A 13,668-nucleotide genomic window follows, 5' to 3' on the forward strand; every position below is an offset into this window, starting at 1 on the left:
CACAATCAACTTGATGTACCCTGAATCTGTGGAATACCAGAATAGACAATGAATCATTCCAAAATTGAGGCAGTAGAATTTGGGAGCAACTGTAGACTTGGGGTTTGCTGTATGTGACTGTACGCTGTATGAAACTAGGGACTGACTAGTTTCTGATTTACATGTTTATCTTAGTTTAGTTTTCAGCGCTTGTTATCATTGGTGGATTTGTCTATTGTTTCACTGTTTCATTTATTGGTTTATTGGTTTCATTGCTCTCTTCTTTTTTTATTACTTTTTTATTTTAATAATTTTTTTATTTTAACTATTTTATTATTTATTTTTTTAATTATCTTTTTTTCTTTCTGTTTTTCTCCCTTTTCTTCTTCCGTGTGGCTGACAGGGTCTTGGTACTCCAGCCTGGTGTCAGGTCTAAGCCTCTGAGGTGGGAGAGTCCAGTTCAGGACACTGGACCACCAGAGACCTCCTGGCCCCATGTAATATCAATCACTGAGAGCTCTCTCAGGGATATTTGTCTCAACGCTTAGTCCCAGCCCCACCCAATGGCCAGCAAGATCCAGTGTTGGATGCCCCATGTCACACAACTACCAAGACAGGAACACAACCCCACCCCTTAGCAGAGAGGCTGCCTAAAATCATACGAAGTTCACAGACACCCCAAAACACACCACTGGACACAGCCCTGCACACCAGAAAGACAAGATCCAGAGCCACCCACCAAAACACAGGCACCAGTCCCCTCCACCAGGAAGCCTACACAACCCACTGAACCAACCTTACCCACTGGGGGCAGACACCAAAAACAACGGGAACTGTGAACATGCAGCTGTGAAAAGGAGACCCCAAACACAGTTAAGCAAAGTGACAAGACAGAGAAATACGCAGCAGGTGAAGGCACAAGACAAAAACCCACCAGACCAAACAAATGAAGAGGAAATAGGCAGTATACATGAAAAAGAATTCACAGTAATGATAGTAAAGATGATCTAAAATCTTGGAAATAGAATGGAGAAAATACAAGAAACGTTTAACAAGGACCTGGAAGAACTGAAGAGCAAACAAACAATGATGAACAACACAATGAATGAAACGAAAAATTCTCTAGAAGGAATCAATAGCAGAAAAACTGACACAGAAGAACGGATAAGTGACCTGGAAGATAAAACAGTGGAAATAACTATCACACAGCAGGATAAAGAAAAAAGAATGAAGAGAATTGAGGACAGTCTCAGAGACCACTGGGACAACATTAAATGCACCAACATTCAAATTATAGGCATCCCATAAGAAGAGAAAAAGAAAGGGACTGAGAAAATATTTGAAGAGATTATAGTTGAAAACTTCCCTAACATGGGAGAGGAAATAGTCAATCAAGTCCAGGAAGCACAGAGAGTCCCATACAGGATAAATCCAAGGAGAAACATGCCAAGACACATATTAATCAAACTATCAAAAATTAAATACAAAGAAAAAATATTAATAGCAGCAAGGGAAAAACAACAAATAACATACGAGGGAATCACCATAACGTTAACAGCTGATCTTTCAGCAGAAATTCTGCAAGACAGAAGGGAGTGGCAGGACATATTCAAAGTGATGAAAGGGAAAAACGTACAACCAAGATTACTCTACCTAGCAAGGATCTCATTCACATTCGATGGAGAAATTAAAACCTTTACAGACAAGAAAGTAAAGAGAATTCAGCACCACCAAACCAGCATTACAACAAATGCTAAAGGAACTTCTCTAAGCAGGAAACATAAGAGAAGGAAAAGACCTACAATAAAAAAACCAAAACAATTAAGAAAACAGTAATAGGAACATACTTATCGATAATTACCTTAAATGTAATGGATTAGATGCTCCAACTAAAAGACACAGACTGGCTGAATGGATACAAAAACAAGACCCGTATATATGCTGTCTACAAGAGACCCACTTCAGACCTACGGACACATACAGACTGAAAGTGAGGGGATGGAAAGAGATATTCCATGCCAATGGAAATCAAAAGAGAGCTGGTGTAGCAATTCTCAGATCAGACAAAACAGACTTTAAAATAAAGACTATTACAAGAGACAAAGAAGGACACTACATAATGATCAAGGGATCGATCCAAGAAGAAGATATAACAATTGTAAATATTTATGCACCCAAGAGAGGAGCACCTCAATACATAAGGCAAATGCTAACAGCCGTAAAGGGGAAATCGACAGTAACACAATAATAGTAGGGGACTTTAACACCCCACTTTCACCAATGGACAGAACAACCAAAATGAAAATAAATAAGGAAACACAAGATTTAAATGATACATTAAACGAGATGGACTTAATTGATATTTATAGGACATTCCATCCAAAACACAGAATACACTAACTTCTCAAGTGCTCATGGAACATTCTCCAGGATAGATCATATCTTGGGTCACAAATCAAGCCTTGGTAAAATTGAAATCGTATCAAGTATCTTTTCTAATCACAACACTATGCGACTAGATATCAAGTAAAGGAAAAAAACTGTAAAAAAATACAAACACATGGAGGCTAAACAATATGCTACTAAATAACCAAGGGATCAAAGAGGAAATCAAACAATACCTAGAAACAAATGACAATGAAAACACGACGGCCCAAAACCTATGGGATGCAGCAAAAGCAGTTCTAAGAGGGAAGTTTATAGCAATACAATCCTACCTCAAGAAACAAGACACATCTCAAATAAACAACTTAACCTTACACCTAAAGACTTAGGGATAGAAGAACAAGAAAACCCCAAAGTTAGCAGAAGGAAAGAAATCATGAAGATCAGCTCAGAAATAAGTGAAAAAGAAATGAAGGAAATAATAGCAAAGATCAATAAAACTAAAAGCTGGTTCTTCGAGAAGATAAACAAAATTGATAAACCATTAGCCAGACTCATCAAGAAAAAAAGGGGGAGCTCGACCTGCTCCTCGGAGGCCACAGTCTCTGGCCTCACATCGGCCTGCTGTGGCTGACCATGCCCAGCCCGGTTGTACTAACTCAGCTCAACCCGCTACAGTCAGTTCATCCCAGCCAGCTCCTGCCTCTTTGCCAGGTCCTGCCAAACCAGCTCAGCCAACTGTGACCAATACAACCCAACCGGGTTGGACTGACCATACCCAGCCTAGTGTCCCTCAGTCTGCTGCACCTAGGCCTGCACCCTACAAAAATTCATCTTGCACTTCTCTCCAGCGGGAGCCTGCTTCTCCTGCTGTGACTAAGCGCCAGTCCCCACCCAAGCTCCAAACCCCATTTCTATTCCAAGACTTCAGCAAGCAATGAATTCCATGGAGGGAACCCAATGTTTCTGAGCCAGTACTGTCAAAGCCCATCAAACAAGAGCAGAGGCCAGAGTGGGAGGCCATGAAGAGGTGGGCTCAACAAGAACGTGAGAATGCTGCCAAATACAACTCTTTGGGGAAACTGCAATTTTTCATTGAGAGGGAAAAAGAAATGGAAATTGCTGACTACTACGGATATGTAAAGTAAGAGCTGCTAGGATTGTTGGTGCCACCTTGAGTACCAGCTGTTCTTCCATACATAGATAAGATAGGTATAAATTTCTCTTTTTATTTTGATATATTTTAAAACAATAAAACTGAATAAATAAGAGTAATAGAATTAATAGATGAGTAATAAGCCTTTTGAATTTTGGAAAAAGAAGAAAAAAGGGAGAAGAGTCAAATCAACACAATTAGAAATGAAATAGAAGTAACTGACACTGCAGAAATACAAAGGATCATGAGAGATTACTACAAGCGAATATATGCCAATAAAATGGACAACCTGGAAGAAATGGACACATTCTTAGAAAAGCACAACCTCCTGACACTGAACCAGGAAGAAATAGAAAATATAAACAGACCAATCACAAGCACTGAAATTGAAACTGTGATTAAAAATCTTCCAACAAACAAAAGCCCAGGACCAGATGGCTTCACAGGCAAATTCTATCATACATTTTGAGAAGAACTAAAACACATCCTTCTCAAACTCTTACAAAATATACCAGAGGGAGGAACACTCCCAAACTCATTCTACGAGGTCACCATCACCCTGATACAAAAACCAGACAAAGACGTCACAAAAAGAGAAAACTATAGGCCAATATCACTGATGAACATAGATGCAAAAATCCTCAGCAAAATACTAGCAAACAGAATCCAGCAGCACAGTAAAAGGATCATACAGCATCATCAAGTGGGGTTTATCCCAGGAATGCAAGAATTCTTCAATATACGCAAATTAATCAATGTGATACACCATATTAACAAACTGAAGGATATAAACCATATGATAATCTAAATAGATGCAGAAAAAGCTTTCCACAAAATTCATCACCCATTTATGATAACACTCTCCAGAAAGTAGGCATAGAGGGAACCTACCTCAACATAATAAAAGCCATATATGATAAATCCACAGCCAACCTCATTCTCAATGGTGAAAAACTGAAACCATTCCCTCTAAGATCAGGAACAAGACAAGGTTGCCCACTCTCACCACTATTATTCAACATAGTTCTGGAAGTTTTAGCCACAGCAATCAGAGAAGAAAAACAAATAAAAGGAATCCAAATCAGAAAAGAAGAAGTAAAGCTGTTACTGATAAAGTAAAGCTGATGACATGATACTATACATAGAGAATCCTAAAGATGCTACCAGAAAACTACTAGAGCTAATCAATGAATTTGGTAGAGTAGCAGGATACAAAATTAATGCAAAGAAATCTCTTGCATTCTATACACTAATGATGAAAAATCTGAAAGAGAAATTAACGAAACACTCCTATTTACCATTGCAACAAAAAGAATAAAATATCTCAGAATAAACCTACCTAAGGAGAAAAAAGACCTGTATGCAGAAAACTATAAGACACTGATGAAAGAAATTAAAGATGATACAAATAGATGGAGAGATATACCATTTTCTTGGATTAGAAGAATCAACACTGTGAAAATGACTCTACTACCCAAAGCAATCTACAGATTCAATGCAATCCCTAGCAAACTACCAATGGCATTTTTCACAGAACTAGTACAAAAAAATTCACAATTTGTATGGAAACACAAAAGACACCAAATAGCCAAAGCAATCTTGAGAAAGAAAAACGGAGCTGGAGGAATCAGGCTCCCTGACTTCAGACTATACTGCAAAGCTACAATAATCAAGACTGTATGGTACTGGCACAAAAACAGAAATATAGATCAAAGGAACAGGAGACAAAGCCGAGATACACCCACGCACATATGGTCACCTTATCTTTGATAAAGGAGGCAAGAATATACAATGGAGAAAAGACCACTTCTTCAATAAGTGGTGCTGGGAAAACTGGACAGCTACATGTAAAAGAATGAAATTAGAAGACATCCTAACAGCATATAAAAATAAACTCAAAATGGATTAAAAACCTAAATGTAAGGCCAGACACTATAAAACTCTTAGAGGAAAACATAGAACACTCTATGACTTAAATCACAGCAAGATCCTTTTTGACCCACCTCCTGGAGAAATGGAAATAAAAACAAAAATAAACAAATGGGACCTAATGAAACTTAAAAGCTTCTGCACAGCAAAGGAAACCATAAACAAGATGAAAAGACAACCCTCAGAATGGGAGAAAACATTTGCCAATGAAGCAACTGACAAAGGATTAATCTCCAAAATCTACAAGCAGCTCATGCAGCTCAATATCAAAAAAACAAACAACCCAATCCAAAAATGCGCAGAGGACCTAAATAGAAATTTCTCCAAAGAAGATAAACAGATTGCCACCAAACACATGAAAGAATGTCCAACATCACTAATCATTAGAGAAATGCAAATCAAAACTACAATGAGTTATCACCTCACACTGGTCAGAATGGCCATCATCAAAAAGCTACAAACAGTAAATGCTGGAGAGGGTGTGGGGAAAAGTGAACCCTCTTGCACTGTTGGTGGGAATGTAAATTGATACAGCCACTATGGAGAACAGTATGGAGGTTCCTTAAAAAACTAAAAATAGAACTACCATACGACCCAACAATCCCACTACTGGGCATATACCCTGAGAAAACCTTAATTCAAAAAGAGTCATGGGGCTTCTCTGGTGGCGCAGTGGTTGAGAGTCCACCTGCTGATACAGGGGACACGGGTTTGTGCCCCGGTCCAGGAAGATCCCACATGCCGTGGAGCGGCTAGGCCCGTGAGCCATGGCCACTGAGCCTGCTCGTCTGGAGCCTGTGCTCCGCAACGGGAGAGACCACAACAGTGAGAGGCCCGTGTACCACAAAAAATTAAAAATAAAAGAGTCATGTACAACAATGTTCATTGCAGCACTATTTACAATAGCCAGGACATGGAAGCAACCTAAGTGTCCCTCGACAGATTAATGGATAAAGAAGACGTGGCACATATATACAATGGAATATTACTCAGCCATAGAAAGAAATGAAATTGAGTTATTTGTAGTAAGGTGGATGGACCTCTAGTATGTCATACAGAGTGAAGTAAGTCAGAAAGAGAAAAACAAATACCGTATGCTAACACATATATATGGAATCTAAAAAAAAAAAAAAGGTTCTGAAGAACCTAGGGACAGGACAGGAATAAAGACGCAGATGTAGAGAATGGACTTGAGAACGCAGGGAGGAAGAAGGGTAAGCTGGGACGAAGTGAGAGAGTGGCATGTACATATATACACTACCAAATGTAAAATAGATAGCTAGTGGGAAGCAGCCACATAGCACAGGGAGATCTGGTCGGTGCTTTGTGACCACCTAGAGGGGTGGGATAGGGAGGGTGGGAGGGAGACGCAGAGGGAGGGCATATAGGGATATATGTATACGTATAGCTTATTCACTGTTATAAATCAGAAACTAACACAGCATTGTAAAGCAATTATACTCCAATAAAGTCGTTTAAAAAAAAAGAAGCAGCAATCCTACAAGGGGCTTAGCAATGGTGCCACAGCATGCTCTAGTGGATAATCTTTTGACATATGACCACGAGCAAAATGTGTAAGTTTCGTAAGCCTCGGCTTGCTCATCAGTAAGATCGGGCTAAAAATCACGCAAGCCTCATATGCATCATGAGGAATCAACAAGTTAATAAAAATCAAGCACTTAATCTGGTACACAGGAGGAACTGAATAACTATTTGATTTACTGTTGTAAGAGGCAGGGTTGAAGGAAGAATCAGAGTAAGAGAGCCAAGCTGATGGGTTGTTTTTTTTTTCCTGATTATCTTCCTCCAGGAACTGACAATCAATGGAGTAACGGGGACATTTTTCAGAACACACAGTCCAGAAAAATCTCTAGTATAATATAAAAATGTTGATGTAAACTGGAACTTCACTCCATATTAGAGAGATAGTAAGCCTAGGGGTTAAAAGCATGTACTCGAGCTAAACAGCATGGGTTCAAATCCCATCTCCTCCTCTTTTTTTAGCCAAAAATTTTAAGCAACTTCTCTGTGTTTCATTTTCCTCCTCCATAAAAGGGGATAATAATAGTATCTAACTCACAGGGTTGTTGTGAAAATGAATTGAGTTAATATTTGGAAATCACTTACCACAGTGTCTGTGCATGTAGTATAATGCATTAGGTATTATTATTATTATGTTATAAGACCATCTTGCAAACCATCCAGGATATATTTATACTGGAAGCACCCAAAGAAACTTAAAGAAATAATTTTACTTCTAACACCATCCAGAATCACAGATTCTGATAATGGGATTATACCGAGGCACCAGCATATAAATCTATTGCTCCAATTCTACTCTTAAGAATAACTCAAAGAATAATTCACTAGAATTTTTTAAATGCCTGATTCTGAAACGCACTGGGTGACCCAAAGATAACAGTGTGGAAATAGAATTTCATTCACACCTACCATTGGAGTTAGTGCTTGTCAACTTCTCTTCACCCTGAGGCAATCCTGGTAGACTGTTGGAAATACAGCAGGGAGGACTTTCTATTTAGTAGAAAGTAGATTTTAATCATCTTTTTTGGTTTTGTTATTGTGAAATCATAGCATTTTTAGGGAGTGATGCACTAGTCCAATCATTTTACAGATGAGGAAACCGAGATCTACAAAGGTAGTGATAGCCAACATGGAGCTGGTAAATAATGAAGACCAGAGGGGATAATATTTTAAGAACATTAGACCACCTTCTCTAAGTTATCAGAGAGAGCTCCAACTTCACACTATAAATCTGATTAACTGGATCCATATTTTATAAATAAGGAGCTTAAATTATAGCAGTATTTCACCCAGTTGAACTTCAGATTACTTCAGATGAAAGTAATGTGTCTTTTTGGATATCAGACTCTCACTTAAGAATTTATATACTTTAAAATTCCTGTTACAGAGAACATAAATAGTACATTGAGTTTGATCAGTCAGTGAAAAATTAATCTCAGGGGGTAAATGCTTCATCTTCCAGGGCATCGGAGAACTAAATAACAAGCAATTTACTAAATTCCGTCCTGGTCCTGAAATCTTCTGTTTATGTAATTTGGATGTGTAGCTTACCCATAGAGGCTGGTCACTCCTTGTCACTCCTTGCAGGACCACCTCTCCTGAATATAATCATCACAATATATCACCATATGCATTCACTGTGATTCAGATATGCAAACTATAGAGCTTTTTTTTAATCTAATGTTCAGAGTTAATTATATCTCTTAGCTCATGATATACCATCATTTAACCTCACAAGGCCTATATCATGTTTTATTAATTTTTATTGTTTCCCCCTTAACTTCTTCCATTCCCCTTGTTGCTAGAGGCATCCACACAAATGTTTATAAGACATAAATGTATTTAGGTATGTTTGTATCTTTGAGAAATAGGTAATACTGTTTATGTTGTAGGTGTTTAATTTATATACATCTAACAGTGCTATAGAACAATTTTTTTCTTTTTTCATTCAACATATGTTTTTAAGATCTATCCATGTTGCTTTATGTACATCTAGATAATTAATTCTGAGTGGTATGTAGAATTCCACTACATATGTATATTCTATAATTCACTAATTCATTCCCCTAGCAATGGATACCTCACTTACCACCAACTTTCTGTCTTCCCAAACAAACATACTCATACATGTTCCCTTATAGACCCATGTCAGAGTGGCTCTAGAGTATAGACTCAGGAGTGGGAATCTTAGTGTATATGACCAGATTTCTCTAAGCCAGAAAACTCCCCAGAATAGCTGTATCAAGTTAGACTTCCACTAACAGGGAAAGATAGTTTCCCAACTCCCTCAGCAATAGTTGGTATTACCTGACTTTCTGGTGTTCATCTATCTAACAGGTGGTAGAATGCTTTTGGACCTATTCTAGTCTACCAGTTCTCTCAAATGTTTGCGCCTTCTCCCTTTGGTTCATGAGGACTTCTGGATCCTGTACATGCCTTGTACAGGCCCTGGGCAACTAGAAATACTATCTCAGGACCATCTACGTAGACTCTTCCTCACAATCCTGCTCTACTGTTTCCACATCACAGAGGGCCATGCTGACCTCACAACTTTTCTTATGGGCTTTCATTCTCCCCTCAGGAGAGAGGGGAATTCCAGGCTCTCCTAAAACCTTTCTGGATGTTTCTACCCATCCTATGGAAGTTTTCATGCATGGAGCCCATACACAAATGCTGAGTTCTTGCCCTTTTCCCTCCCTCCCTCTCTCTCTTCCTTCCTTCTTTCCTTTCTCTCTTCTCCCTCTGCCTTCTAGAATTTGAAGGGTTTTCAACTTCTCCCTTTTTTTTTTTTGCAGTACACAGGCCCCTCACTGCTGTGGCCTCTCCCGTTGCGGAGCACAGGCTCTGGACGCGCAGGCTCAGCGGCCATGGCTCACGGGCCCAGCCGCTCCGCGGCATGTGGGATCTTCCCGGACTGGGGCACGAACCCGTGTCCCCTGCATCGGCAGGCGGACTCTCAACCACTGTGCCACCAGGGAAGCCCCCTGTATTGTGTTTTTAAGGGATAAGCAGGAATTTAACACAGACGTTGTTTCTTATAGGACTAAGAACTGCTTTTTTAGAGTCATCCAAAAGAGCAAAAGCCATAGACCTCATGTAAACCTTATACAACATGGCCTTTCCTTATGCAAACATATAAAAATGTTTCAGAATTGCTTTTGTCCAAAACTTACACAACGCATCCTCTCTAGGAAAATAAAAATAAAAATCCTACTCTCTGTAAACTGAGTAGTCCAAACAATATCTCACTTTTATTCCAAGAAAATAGGAATAGCCAAATCCAGGATAATAATTAACAAAAATAAAAGCTTCCCTCAACAACTGTCCACACTCCTGCACAGCTCCAGAGCACAGGGCCAAGAGGAAAGATAACAAAGCCTTAGCTGGATTTAAAACAGTGTACAGAAACATTTAAAGCTGCTTCTCTTCCAGCCCAGAAAGCAGTCGGCAGGAAAGGGACCCAAGCCCAATATGTATAGTCAAGCGCAAAGTCTTTCCTGAAGGTCTTCAGAATACAGAACGTTCTCCAAAACCCCCTGGGGCACCCTACTAAAAAATGTTGAGACATAAAGGCTACCTTCAGAACACTACCAGTTTTCCCCCTTGGGCTCTATCCTCTCAACATCTCAGCTCTATCAGGGTATAAGCAGCATACTATAAACCTGCCTGGAAAACCCAGAGATTTCCAACCAAATTCAGACTGGGCTGTGCCACAGCTACAAGGCAATATATTAGGTTACACCTGATGAACTATGTTTCCCTCTTATAAATGAGCCAAGTGTTCCTCAATTTAGATCCAGGAGATCACTGAGTTTATAACAAAGTGCAGTGGGTGGGAAGAGAATAAAGGCCAAGATCCAAAATGGGTATTAGGACAGGGTGGCTAAGGTGGCTGGAGAATATAGATCAGTAGGACGATGGAGTGATAATGGATGAGGAAGAAAAAGCAAGAGATTAAATGATATTGTCACAGCGATTATGCCTGAGGAAAGGAATCTCCCTTTAAATAAGACTTTGCAAATGTTGCATTACTTTCAAGTCTCAAAAGAAAGAAAATTATCACAACAGCTATCATTTAGTTTTCACTACCATGTGCCAGGTGCTGTTCCAAAATGCATTACATAGATAGTTGTCTCTTGTATCCATGGGGGGATTAGTTCCAGGACCCTAAAGATACCAAAATCTGTGGATTCTCTAGTTCCTTGTAAAAAACGGTGTAGTACATACAGTTGGCCTACTTCAGCAGATGTGGAAACCTAAAATAGGAGAGCCAACAGTATTAACTTACTTAATCCCCACAACAACCCCTGGCATTGTTGTTATTTATTATTGTCAGGCCCCTTTCTCAGAGGAGGAAAATGAGGCACAGAGAGGTGAAAGTCACACAGCTAGTAAATGGCAGAACCAGGAAAAAAACTCAGAGAGTTGAGCTTAGAGCCCACTCACTTTACCACTCCACATACCTTCTTTCAACAGAGAAAGCTAGGGGCCTATAATTCTTGGCTTAGCCCATATATTAATAGCTCATGCTTGTGTCTGGGTCTCCTGGTTACCACTAGGAAGGAAGGACCCCAGGGTAGCATGGTGGTCCTCTCTAACCTCTCAGCTTCTGAACATCACCCCATCACCACACACAGTAGGAAACAAGCTCTCTTTCAGGCCAGAGTGAGTATAAGGTATGGTTTATGAAAGGGTCCTATTTGGTCCTTTCTGTTTGACCCCCTATTAAGTTCCCATAAAGCTTCCTGGTGAAAGAAAAGCTTCCTTAATAAGAAATTCTCCATGAGGGCAAACCTATCATTCTCTCGGGCCAGATTGTCATGGAAACTTTTATAAAGAGGAGCCTAACACTCAAGTCTTCAGGCTGCAAAAGAATCCATGCAGTTGTTCTTTTGTAAAATTATACAGATTTATTCATTGCAACAAGTGAGGCAATGACACAAGTTCCTTTTACTGATGAACGGAATTGGAACCTAATGAGAACAGTCAGAATTTCATTTGTCAAATCTCGTGCCACTCAGCTAACCCTCATATTGCAGTCCTCAAACAACCCTAACAATGCATTTAAAAACAATAATCACTAGACCAGAATTATAAAATAATTGTGAATTGAAAAACAAATGCATAGCTTTTAAAAATAATGCTCAGACATCTTAGTATAAACAATAACAGGGTCTTTTCTTCTAAAGCAGGAGTCAGCAAACTATAGCCCTTGGGCCAAATTTGGCTCATTGCCTGTTTTTATACAACCCAGAGCTAAAAATGTTTTTTACATTTCTAAATTGTTGGAAAAAAATCAACAGAAGAACATGTTAAAATCATATGAAATATAATACTTAATACCTAAAGTTTTATTGGAACACAGGAACTTACTGTGTTCATTTACTTACTGTCTATGGCTGCTTTCACACTACAAACGCACAAAGCCTAAAATATTTATTATCTGGCTCTTTACAGAAAAAGTTTGCCAACCCCTTTCTAAAGTGATAAATGATAAATATATTGCCCTGACAAATTTCTCACGATCTAATTATCACAACTGTCGTTTTTAATCGTTAGAAAACAGTGAAGCATTCTGTGACCTATCCCAGTAATTAATTTCTAAAACCCTATTCTAAATAGACATTGCAGTCTATTATTCGCCCTCATGATAAGTTTCGATCCCTTAATTGTTTCAAGGGGTGTGTTTTCTCTTACACTGAAACAATGTCTGACTGATACAAACCAGGGCCTGAGTGAAGCAAAGCAGAAAACATCCCATGAACACACATACATTCACTTGGCAGAAACATTTTGCGCTAAGCTTGAAACCAAAACAAAGCCAGTAAAGACAGAGCACGTGGGCTTCTGTTCCTACTGCTTGCTTATTCCAAAATCCTCAAATCCACAGAAATTTTTTGTGCAGCTTTTCATTAAGCATTTCAAAAGGAAAACAGGGTACCAGGCTTCTTTTGAAACTGTACGGTTTGTTGGTGGTACTGTTTATGACTACTCTTTGACGGTGGCTAAGTATTGCATTGATATTTCTCTTTAAAAGGAATGATCTGTCATAGGATTTGACTGTCTTGTCATCCTTTTACATACATATTGGTAATGTCTTACTGTCTGCAGATCCAATATGATTCTCATCCGCGCTGGTCCCCAAACACATGCCTCTAGAATTCTTCCAAATCTGGCATCATCATTGACTTCAAAAGTCGCTCCCTAAGCAAAGGCTTTGGAGAAAGACACAAAACAGACTCACCAATTATTATAATTCAGGCATCTCCTAGGACTTTATAAATGTGCTATAATAAATTAAGTATGTTATGCCCTGAGTTACATAAAACTTTTATTTGTATTCAAACGCTAAACTAAGCAGCAACTTCTCCTTGGGAGGTACTGGCAAGAAAGAATTCCCCCCTCCCCCGACTAAGGACCTGGGAGTCTGTGATCCAGTCCCAGGTCCTCTCTGTACCCATGTCATAAACTGGGCATTGGAGCAAATGTTCTACTCTTATGTCAATTTCACATTGTTCAAATATGTTTTAAAGTTTTGCAGAATTCTCTGGAGACAGCTGTCTTCTGATCTTAATCAGAAAATTATTCATGACTCATAGATCCCAAAGACTCCTTTAAACAAGCTGGGGAAACTGCGGAAGCTCAATCAACATCTCTAAAAGCTGTTCTAAAACATC

The 13,668-nt window shown here is 39.1% G+C and overlaps 1 protein-coding gene across 22 annotated transcripts in view; it reads right to left on the reverse strand.

Annotated features, from left to right (window-relative positions):
- Positions 1–13,668, reverse strand: part of MTERF1 (mitochondrial transcription termination factor 1) — a 547,773-nt gene that overhangs the window by 404,735 nt on the left and 129,370 nt on the right. For 16 of the 22 annotated variants that reach the window (XR_007479182.1, XR_007479180.1, XR_007479179.1 and 13 more), the window contains 3 exons: positions 13,094–13,206; positions 8,543–8,589; positions 7,901–7,981 (listed from right to left, as the gene is read on the reverse strand). The gene's annotated coding sequence lies outside the window, so the exon portion shown is untranslated. The remainder of the gene's footprint in view (positions 1–7,900; positions 7,982–8,542; positions 8,590–13,093; positions 13,207–13,668) is intronic. The other 6 variants (XR_007479178.1, XR_007479175.1, XR_007479190.1 and 3 more) reach the window with 2 other exon arrangements.

This window comes from Orcinus orca, chromosome 9 (assembly GCF_937001465.1).
Source record: "Orcinus orca chromosome 9, mOrcOrc1.1, whole genome shotgun sequence".
Taxonomy (NCBI): Eukaryota; Metazoa; Chordata; class Mammalia; order Artiodactyla; family Delphinidae; genus Orcinus; species Orcinus orca.